This window comes from Podarcis cretensis (genome assembly GCF_951804945.1).
Source record: "Podarcis cretensis genome assembly, chromosome: 2".
Taxonomy (NCBI): domain Eukaryota; kingdom Metazoa; phylum Chordata; class Lepidosauria; order Squamata; family Lacertidae; genus Podarcis; species Podarcis cretensis.
Genome location: NC_137171.1, coordinates 108,214,626 through 108,226,239, shown reverse-complemented (window position 1 = coordinate 108,226,239; position 11,614 = coordinate 108,214,626).

Here is an 11,614-nt window from a genome sequence, read left to right as displayed (position 1 = left end):
CCAGGTGGGCTAGGCTACCTGCAAGAATTAGGCCTAGAATGTCTTTGGAACCAATGACAGTTACATCTACATCTAACTCTGCCACTCTGGAAGAAGGACTGCCAACATTTTATTTCAAATATATTTCCTTTCAGATGGAACCAGGAAGTAGAATTTTTGAGTTAGGGTGGAATATGGAATAATCTGGGAGGGAGTGGGGGGGGTACCACAACAGAGGCCAAGTCAGGTTGAAGGTAGAAGAATTTGTTGCATTATGGGTAATAAAAAAGTGTTTACTGGCTTTTCAGACCCCAATACAATACCAGCTCTGGGATTTTATTGTGGCTATGGACATGGCCTACTTACAGTAGGGTAGCTACTTACACATTGCCAAAAGTAAGAAAATGCTTGACTGGAAAAGAGGGCATACTGAATATTTGCATAATGCTTGCATGTGCTGGTTTATATGCACATATTTACTGTCACCCTAGTATAGGAAGCTGTGACCAGGTAGCTTGTATGCGCTAGCTCAGTGCGCTGGGCCCAGATGCTCCCTGTTGATGGACAGCCTCAAGGCCCTCCCTCCTTTAAAACCAAACTTGGACCAGAGAGGCCTTCACAGAGAGAGGACTCCTCCAAACACAACACCGCCCTTTTTGAAAGATGATGTGTGGCTATCCAATCTTCGAGTGCCTTTGATCTTGGGCACTCTCTGCAAAGTGTAGGGCGGTGGTTAGAGTGTCGGACAAGAACCTGGGAAACCAGGATTCGAATCCCCCCTCAGCCACGAAGCTCACTGGGTGACCTTGGGCCAGTCACCGCGTCTCAGACTGACAGGGATTGCTGTGTGTGGATAAAATGTGCTGGGGGGGGGGGAGGGGACAGCCACTATGAGCTCCAGGGAAGAGAGATGGGATAGAAATGTAATAAATAAAAGCGAAAATGGCAGAATTTATTGGGGTGTTGGGCCCTTTGCCAGTCTTGAAGCCCTGACCTCTCTCCACTACTGTCAGGAAAAAAGTTTTATCCTGACTGCTTAGCGGCCCTGACTTGGAACCGTAATCTGGTTTCTGACTCTCCTGCGACGTTTGTCGCCCTCCCCCCCCCCCCCCCGCCGCTGCCTTCAGTTTTAGGCCTGCATTTGCCAAGGCTGGGGGAGCTGCCTTTGATCTCCATAGTCTGAGAGGAGCCAACATTGCACTTCGACCAGGAGAGGGAAAGGAGCCCCAAGTGCAGGCTTTGAACAGGCGTGGAGGTGGAGAAGCTGAGATCGAGCAGAGGGGGCTGGAGAGCAGTGCACCTGAAATATACTCGGAGTCGAGAGTGGATTTCATGCTCTTTATTCAGCTCATAGTGGTGAGGAGGAATGGAAGTCCCCCCAGAATGTCTGCTTTATATACATTATTTACACAATGGGCCCCACGTGATTGGCTAATTCCGGGATTCACCTGTAGGCCAATCAGGTTGTGGATTCACTTCCACTTGGAGCTGGATCCTATTGTTCTAGGACCAATCAGACTGCTGCATTATGAATCCTATTGTTCTAGGGCCAATCAGACTGCTGCATTATGAATCCTATTGTTCTAGGGCTAATCAGACTGCTTCATTTTGGATCCTATTCAACTCAGTGCATAACAGCACCCCCTCTCTAAGTTGCATGGTAACGGCTGCTGCTCGCATGCAGCAGCCTCACAGGGTGGAGGAGAACGTCTGTGGGATAGTCATGGGGTTATTTCCAGACTGAAAAGATTCTACATAAGAAGTGTCAAAATGCATACAAAAGGACTGCAGAGGCTGCTGGCCTTTACTACCAGAAAGCCGGTAGGGTCTTCTTGGTATGCAGAGGGTGACCATTCCCCTTTTTTGTGCGTAATGCCTTCTGGCCGCAGCCGTCAGCAGAAACGTTTGCATTGCACACTGGAAGCTGGTACCGCTGCGATTCCATATTGGTGGCTTGGTTTGGAGGGATTCTGTGTACTGCTGCCAGTGGCTGCCGATTGCCTAAATCCTTGCAATCTCCTTCAGGTACAAGAAGGGAAGAACTGGCAAGTTTTGGTGGCTGTTTGGTTCAGACTAATGTGAGGGTGTGCAAGGCACAGATACTGGCAGAAGGCAGCCTCTCCGGCTTGTGTGTGTTTCTGTCCCCATCTCAGAAAGTCCTTCGTACATTTGTCAGCACGAAACGGGGACGCTTGGATTATACAACTGTAATTATTCACTGCAAGGCTGACAGTAAGCAGTATCACACGCGTGCCAGGGTCCGGCTGATAGCGGGCGTGTTTCAGTAATTAATTCTAGGACTAAAACTGCATTTCCCAGCTATACAGAAAACACATATCTGCTGTGCATGATAGGAAAACCGATCATTTATTTCTTTGCTTAGAAAACTTACAAACTCTTCTGATAAAAATAAATACACTTCCAGGTGGTGTGCAGATAAAATTATATGTAAGACATGGCTAAAATCATCAAGCAATTAAAAGCAGAGGCATGGTAAAAGGTAAAGGTAAAGGGACCCCTGACTGTGAAGTCCAGTCGTGGACAACTCTGGGGTTGCAGCGCTCATCTCGCTTTACTGGCCGAGGGAGCTGGAGTTTGTCCGCAGACAGCTTCCAGGTCATGTGGCCAGCATGACTAAGCTCTTCTGGCGAAACCAGAGCAGCGCACGGAAACGCCGTTTACCTTCCCGTGGGAGCAGTACCTATTTATCTACTTGCACTTTGTGTTGGCTATTTGCAGACTAGTTGCACTGCAGAAAGCTTGCTGGGGAGACCACATATTACAAGAAACGCAAAATGACTTTAGCTAGGTTTCAATAACAAAAACTCCTTTTACATTAATTATAATATATCAATAAGCATAACCCAACCACCAGGGTACTGAGAGAGCTAGGTGCTGCTCTTTATATACTATACCCAATAGCTTAATTAACATAACTTAACAGCACCTGCTATACTGCTTCTCAGCTGTAAAACTAGGTCACATTATTTGCTCTGGCCCTTAAAGAAATACATATCTTGTGGAACAATAATGAACCTTCAAATTTAAAGAGTCCATTCAACACTTTGAACCACCAACCTTCTGATCAGCAAGCCCTAGGCTCTGTGGTTTAGACCACAGCGTCACCCGCATCCTCTCTAGAGTGGGTTATCAGTCCACCACCACTGCAGTCCTTCTAACACCTACGGTAAGTGAAAATGTTTTTGTTCATACAGTGCAGAGACTATTGCAGTCTGAATCTTAGGAATCATAGGAACAATATGAGTGGGTCTGCCCACATTCATTGACATTCATAACACTCTGTGCTATGTCCTTTTTTGGTGTTAGTCATTATTATTATTATTATTATTATTATTATTAATAATAATCCAGGACGGCTTTGGTCCAAATCTGGCCCTGCGTCTTAAATCAATGAACAACACAAAAAATCATGTTCTAGGCAGGGCCAGTTTCAATTTCAGGGTTGCTTTTGGACAGTGTTGGGGAGGGAAAATAAAGATAAGCGCAATAAAAACTTAGCAGGGCCTATTCTTAGCAATCAGGCGCAGCCTGTTTTCTGTCTTGGGAGCTGCCAGGCCTCCTCTGGAGATAGCGCATTCATATCTCTGACAGAATCAAGTATGTCATATGCAGGGCAAGCCATTTAGATTCTGGCGCCAACTTCCCATGTCTAAGTAGATTTTGTTTCAACAGTCATTAATGTGTTCTGTTTTGGGGGGTTTTAACTCGTAAAAATGCAAAATCATCTGTAATCATAAGCCAGGGCTAGTTTAAAAAGCAAATAAAGCTTGCGATAATAGAATACGTATACCTACTTTGGGCCAATCCAGACAGATGGTTTTTTCCTTGGGGGTGGGGTGTATTCTGCAACATGTCCCAGAAGCAATGACAGTGCATTTTGTGGTGGGTTTATAGGGGGGTGTCCACGCATCAATCTGCTTTATTAGTTGTTCTGTGATGAAACTGCCAACGTTACTACATTATCATCGTCTTGAAGTGCACTCTTGCACCTTAGTGCAACAAAAGTGGGAGTCACACCGTACCCCGAAACGTTTGTGGAATGAAAAGTTAAAGGATTTTGGGAGGAAGCTGTGGGACACGCACTGATTGGAAATGAACCAGTGTTTCTTTTTCTTTTTATAGTAATTTTTATTAATTTTAACATATAAATTGTAATACATACCACAAATCATCATCATTTATACAATCTTTTTTGGACTTCCCTCAGCACCTCTGCTGATCCACCGTTTTAACCACTTCTTATGCATTTCTTAAATTCTTATTGTTAAGTTGTGGGCAAACATAGCAGACGACACAGTGATTTCTGCAGAGCAGCTCTTTATTTGTAAGCTGGACAGAACTGAACAGCAAACAGCTCAGCCGGCCTGCTTTTATAGGCAGCCGGCTGTCAACATTGTAGCAACATCCACCCAGGGTTTCCCGCCTAAAATAACTGACGTGGACCTGAGTGAAAACTATCTACAGTATCCCCCTGCTGGCCCAGGGTGAGAACTTCAGTACATAACACTTATTACCTTTAATTATCATAACTAATCCTCCTCCCCTTTATCCATTTTTGCAATAATTCCAATAATGCTCCTCACAAAACTTCTTGCAAGCCTACAAACGTAGTCTGATCATCACAAATACTTTTCAAATAATCTGCAAATTTACTCCAATCTTCTGTGAATTTCTGGTCCCGCCAGTTTCGAATCCTTCCTGTTAGTTTGTCCAGTTCTGCATAGTCCATTAATTTCATCCTCCATTCTTCTTTCGTCAGTAATTCTTCTTGCTTCCATTTTTGGGCCAATAACATTCTTGCTGCCGTTGTTGCATATAAAAACAGCTTACATTCCTTTCTATTTATATCATTTCCTACAATGCCCAATAAGAATGCTTCTGGTTTCTTTATAAATGTATATTTCAACATTTTTTCCATCTCGTTATATATCATCTCCCAGAAGCTTTTCATGAACCAGTGTTTCTATCCTGAAAACTTTTCCGGTACAAACTCCTGAAAACAAGATCAATTCTCCATAGGCATTGGCATAATGTACCCACGTAAAAATGGGTGTTCAGTATAAAATTGGCCAAAGGAAAGGCAAAACCTTTGACTTTTTGCTACCTGGAGCGCACACAGGGAATACATTAAGGACATATACGAGGGTCCTTATGTTCCTCCTCCTTCACACCGCATTGGATACAATCCTTTAACTCTGAGCCTCAAATTCTCTCTCTTTCTTTTGTATGGCTCCTTCACATGTGGTAGGTGGGGAAGATATTCTAACATAAGCTCCCTCCTGCACTTTTCTTCTTTGTTCTCAAGTAACATACAAGTTTCCCTCACACATAATTTAAGTTGCTTCCCCAGAGCACCTGCTTTCCCCATCATTCTTTAACTTTACAGACAACACTGCTCCCAGACCATTGCATCCCAGTTTTGTCGCCCTATCTCCTTTAAAAAAGTATATTATTAAAGATTTCTTGGTTTACAAAGGTATGCGCAATGTCTCTTTTTTTCAAGTTACATTTTCTATAGGTCAGTTTCATTTGTTGAGACATTAGGGTTACATTAGGAAGAAAAGGGGGGAAGAGATGGAGGGGGTTGGGTGGCGAAGTTTCTATTTTACTTAATGTATGTGTGGGGTTATGTGTCAGGGTCGTTTGTGCTATTCGCTTGTGTTCCTTTGGTGGTGAGAGAAGTTGGGGTTGGCCTAAGGTGTGGTTGGTTGCTTGTTTGTGGTTCGCTGTGGTGAACTTTGTTTTCATGTGTGAGTGGGGTGGGTGGGTGTTTTTGAATCAGGTTAGCCATATTGATTCATATGCTGTTGGTGGATTCTTGTCGTTGTCTTGTTGGGCTGTGTATATGATAAAGGGGAGCGATACCGCGGTGACGGTATCTTCTTCTATTTGTCCCCTGTCAGTTTCAGTTTATTGGTTAATTTTTCTAGTACTCATACCTCGGGTTGAATGTGTTTCAGGTTGAGCACTTTTGGGTTGCGCTCGGCGGCAACCCAGAAGTAACAGAGCGTGTTACTTCCGGGTTTCGCCGCTCGCGCATGCACAGATGCTCAAAATGACGTCACACGCATGTGCGGAAGCGGCAAAACGTGACCCGCGCACGCACAGACGCGCTGTCCCGTCTTACGTTCCATTCAGGATGCAAACTGGGCTCCGGAACGGATCCCATTCGCATCCCGAGGTACCACTGTACAGTGTACCTCGGGTTACAGACGATTCAGGTTAAAGACACTTCAGGTTACAGACTCCGCTAACCCAGAAATAGTACCTCGGGTTAAGAACTTTGCTTCAGGATGAGAACAGAAATTGTGCAGCAGCAGCGCGGCGGCAGCGGGAGGCCCATTAGCTAAAGTGGTACCTCAGGTTAAGAACAGATTCAGGTTAAGAACGGACCTCCGGAACGAATTAAGTTCTTAACCCGAGGTCCCACTGTAGGGCTGTTTCCCATACTATTTGGTACCATTGGTCCATGCTTACTCCTGACAGGTCTCTCCAGTGTCTGGTTATGATGTTTCTGGCTGCTGAAAGTAGGTGTGTTACGAGTTATTTGTAATGTGACAGTGGGCATTATTGTCTTGGAAGATGTTTAGTAGGGCCAATTCTGGGGTGATTTCTAATACTTGCTGCCTTATCTCCTTTTTAGCACTGATTTGTACCTGAAATAACATCAACATTGGCCAATATTTATTTATTTTTAAAATCCAAACAGCCCTCCCACAGCAGCTGAACCCAGCCTTGCATTTTGGGAGGGATGGAGGCGAGAACAGATTGCCATTCAAAATCATCTACCTACCTAAGCGGCACTTTCTGAAACGAAACACAAACCAAAATAGGAGCCAGCCTTCAAAATTTGCACATCTCAAAACGTTGCAATGCATTTCTGCAGCCAATCCATGTGTACAAAAATGCACAACCAGGATAAATTGCACATACAAATGAATACGTCAGCAAAAATAACATTTAAAATGTGTCGTATCAGGGGGTGTTATGTATGGAAGTGAGAGCTGGACCATAAAGAAGGCTGATCACTGAAGAATGGATGCTTTTCAATTATGGTGCTGGAGGAGACTCTGGAGAGTCCCATGGACTGCAAGAAGATCAAACCTCTCCATTCTTAAGGAAATCAGCCCTGAGTGCTCACTGGAAGGACAGATCCTGAAGCTGAGGCTCCAATACTTTGGCCACCTCATGAGAAGAGAAGACTCCCTGGAAAAGACCCTGATGTTGGGAAAGGTGGAGGGCACAAGGAGAAGGGGACGACAGAGGACGAGATGGTTGGACAGTGTTCTCGAAGCTACCAGCATGAGTTTGACCAAACTGCGGGAGGCAGTGGAAGACAGGAGTGCCTGGTGTGCTCTGGTCCATGGGGTCACGAAGAGTCGGACACGACTAAATGACTAAACAACAACATCATGGGGTGTTGCAAAAACATGTCTGTTAAGCAGAATGGCTTATGTTATGTACTGAGTCGAATAGGATCCAAACTGCAGCAGTCTGATTGGTCCTAGAACAATAGGATTCAGAATGCAGCAGTCTGATTGGTCCTAGAACAATGCAGCAGTATGATTGGTTTGCAGGAACCACCCAATCATGCTCCAGATTGAAGTGAATCCACAACCTGATTGGCTTACAGTAGAATTCCGGAATTAGCCAATCATGTGCAGCCCATTGTGTAAATAATGTATATAAAGCAGATACTTTGAGGGGACTTTCATTCATTCCTCCTCGCCACTATGAGCTGAATAAAGAGCATGAAATCACTTTGCGACTCTGAGTATATTTCAGCTTACAAGTATGGGCATTTGGGAAAAATTCACTGAATATTTTTTCCTGAGGGCTGAAGCAAAAAAAATTGCAAGGCAATTCACCTCTGCTCTTCACATGGAAACCAAACCGGCTGTTAGAAGAGGTGCGAAACCACCCCCCTTTGCTCCGGCCATAGATATGCAGTGAGCTGCTTCTGGAGGAGGGCCGAACCTCTCCATCCTTCCTCTGTCGGCCCCCAGCAGGATAGTAAAAATATTTTGCAAGCCTAGTGATGTAACTCTAGCCTCCAAATGCCATCCCCCAACAAAGGATGTTTCGGAGAGATGCTTAGATTTAGGCTTTTGGAAGGAGTGTGACATGCCCTAAGCTGTTGCCTGCCCAGAAATGTTTGTCACTTGCGCTAAACTTTGGAATCACAAATAAATAGATCAATAGGAATGACCATTGTCTGCCTATGGAAGCCGCCCAGAGTGGCTGGGGAGACCCAGCCAGATGGGCGGGGTACAAATAATAAATTATTATTATTATGTAATGGAGTATCGGTGGAAACATATGCAGTGGTTCCTCAGGTTATGAACTTAATTCGTTCCGGAGGTCCGTTCTTAACCTGAAACTGTTCTTAACCTGAGGTACCACTTTAGCTAATGGGGCCTCCCACTGCCACCGCCACTCAATTTCTGTTCTCATCCTGAAGCAAAGTTCGTAACCTGAGGTACTATTTTTGGGTTAGCAAAGTCTGTAACCTGAAGCGTCTGTAACCTGAGGTACCACTGTATATACTGTGTCTGTGTCATAGCTGTCAACTTACAGATTTGAAAATAAGGGACCAGCAGCCTCGAAAATAAGGGATCAGCAGCCAAAATTAGGGATTTTGCTATTGTAAAGAGTTACATACATTGGTAGGATTGACAGATGTTGTCAATCCGGCATGAGGCGGTTGCGGTGGCGCCCTGCTGCGTCCCTCCCCATCCCCTCCTCTTCCTCCTCCCTCAGGCCGCCTCCTCAGCCACCGCCACCACTACCGCCTCTGGGCTCGCGGGCTGCGTGGGCGAGAGTCTCTCTCCCTCCCCCCCGGGCGGGGAAGGGCCGATGGAACTCCTTGCGCCAGGACGACGGTGCCAGCGCACGCTCTCTCTCGTGGCGGAGGACCCCAAGCCGCTGCTTCCCTCCCAAGCCGGGTGAGCATGAAACCCCAGAAATTTAAGGGACAGCATCAATAAGGGACAGCATCGGGACACGGCGCTGGGATAAGGGAGTTTCCCGCCAAATAAGGGACGGTTGACAGCTATGCTCTGTGTGTGTTTGTGTTTGTGTTTGTGTGTGTGTGCGTGCGTGTGTGTAATAAAGCATGCTCATTCTACTTCTTTCACAGATCATTCCTGCAAAATAATATGCAGCTTGAAGCGATTCACTAGCTCACCTGTCATTTGTGGGAATGAGGGCACAGCAGCGTAGGAAGCTACTTTCTTTTTGTTTTTTTTATTTGATTTTACAACTCCATTCACATTCATAATCACAAATAATAAAAACAACACAAGATTCTTTCGAATCTCCAGACTTCCCGCCTCTCCTCTGTGGGTTCTTTTTTTAAAATCTGCATATTATAAGTTCATTTAATTTACAGTCCCCCATTATATACAAAGTCTGTGCATCATTGCAAGAGTTATTTAAAACCTGCCAAAGAGCTCAAGTGTTTACAGTGGTCTTTCAAATATAATATAAATTTGTCCCAATCTTTATTGAAGTTCCGATCCTCCTGGTTTCTGATCTTCCCGGTTAGTCTTGCCATCTCTGCGTAATCCAATAGTTTCATCTGCCAGTCCACCCTGCTAAGGGTGTTTTGCAACTCTAGGCAAGAAGCATCCTTGCAGCTGTTGTAGCATATGTAAACAGTATTTTCAGTTTCTTCAGAAACTCTGCACCTACAATTTCTAACAAAAAGACTTCTGGTTTTTTAACAGAAGTTATTTTACACATTTTTTCAATTCATTGTATATCATTTCCCAGAATTCCATACGAAGCTACCTTGGTCTATCCAGCTCAGTATTAATCTACAGTGGTACCTTGGTTCCCAATCTTACTCCGTTCCGGAAGTCTGTTCCAAAACCAAAGCGTTCCAAAACCAAAGCGCGCTTTCCCAAAGAAAGTAATGCAAAATGGATTAATCCATTCCAGACTTTTAAAAACAACCCCTAAAACAGCAATTTAATATGGATTTTACTATCTAACGAGACTAATGATCCATAAAATGAAAGCAATAATCAATGTACTGTACTATAAAATAAATAAGACAGTATGGTAGATGATAAAAATAAAAATAAAAAATTTATTACATGCACCGATAATAGTCATTGTTTGGATGGGAGGTTTTTATCCATTTCTGCAGTCATGCAACCAATCAATCAATCAGTAGTTGAACTGGGTTCCACACAGTCACAAAAACAAGTCACAAAAATGAATTCACAAGCCACAGTCACAAAAACAATGTCACAAGCTACAGTCACAGTAAAAAAAAAGAAAAAGCCACACGCACACACACAAAAAATGCAAAAAATTAGCAAAAACAAAAGCTCCAAATATCACCTTTGTGTTCCATGGGTGCTCAGGACTCAACAGCCAACAAACTCAACAGGAAGCCTCTGATTTGCAGCGTGAGATTCAATTCACAAACAGAACACACTCAGCAGGAAGCGGAACAGGTTCAGCTTCCAAGGCAAAGTTCACAAACCAGAACACCTACTTCGACGTTTGCAGCGTTCTATTTCCAAGTTGTTCATAAATTAAGCTGTTCTAAAAACCAAGGTACCACTGCACTCTGATTGACAGCAGCATTTCCAGACAGGGGTCTCTCCCCTCTCTACCTGGGGATGCTGGTTATTGAACCTGCGATTTTCCGCGGGCAAAGCAGATCCTCTACCCCCTTTGCCCTTCCCAGGACATAGTGTTCTCCTCTTCTTTTAATGCACTTTCCCCACCACCACCCGGATGTTAATAATTGAAATGCCAGGGCTTTCCAAATGCAACTGAATGACTGATGCATCTGGCAGGGTAAATCTTCTCTACTTTTCCAGTCTGTTCCCCAACTGGCCCACCATATGGTAGATAGTAAAAGGCAACGCTTTTTGCTTCTTCTTTTTTTAAACGAAAAGAGGGAGAAGATTGCCCTGCCTTGGATCTTGCAGTCAAAAGCCACATGTTTTATGCAGGGAGGGAGGCTGCTGTTCAAGGACTATTCTCTGGGCTGTGATGTTCCTCCCCGCATTCAGAATGAGCACATCCTGTCATTTTAAAGGCGTGATTTACCAGTGCGAAGTCATGGCAAGGGTACTCCTCCTGAGGCTGTTTGAACAGGTGCTTCTGCTGTCTACTCGCACAACCAGAGATTTGTTTGAAATGCGGGAAGCCGAAGGATGCTTAGCTCACAGTGGAGGGGAGCCGAGATATAGCGCTTGGAGCAACTTTGCCTTGCCAGGAGGACCCGAGTGCCAGACTTCAGAAGCCTTCTGGGCAAAGACTTCCATGGTCTGCAATCCATGCATTATCTAGCACAGGGGTCAGCAAACTTTTTCAGCAGGGGGCCAGTCCACTGTCCCTCAGACCTTGTGGGGGGCCAGACTATATTTTGAAAGGGGGGGGTGAATGAATTCCTATGCCCCACAAATAACCCAGAGATGCATTTTAAATAAAAGGACACTCTAACATGTAAAACTCCTGCCAACCTAGCAGTTCGAAAGCATGTCAAAGTGCAAGTAGATAAATAGGTACCGCTCTGGCGGGAAGGTAAACGGCATTTCCGCACGCTGCTCTGGTTTGCCAGAAGCAGTTTAGTCATGCTGGCTACATGACC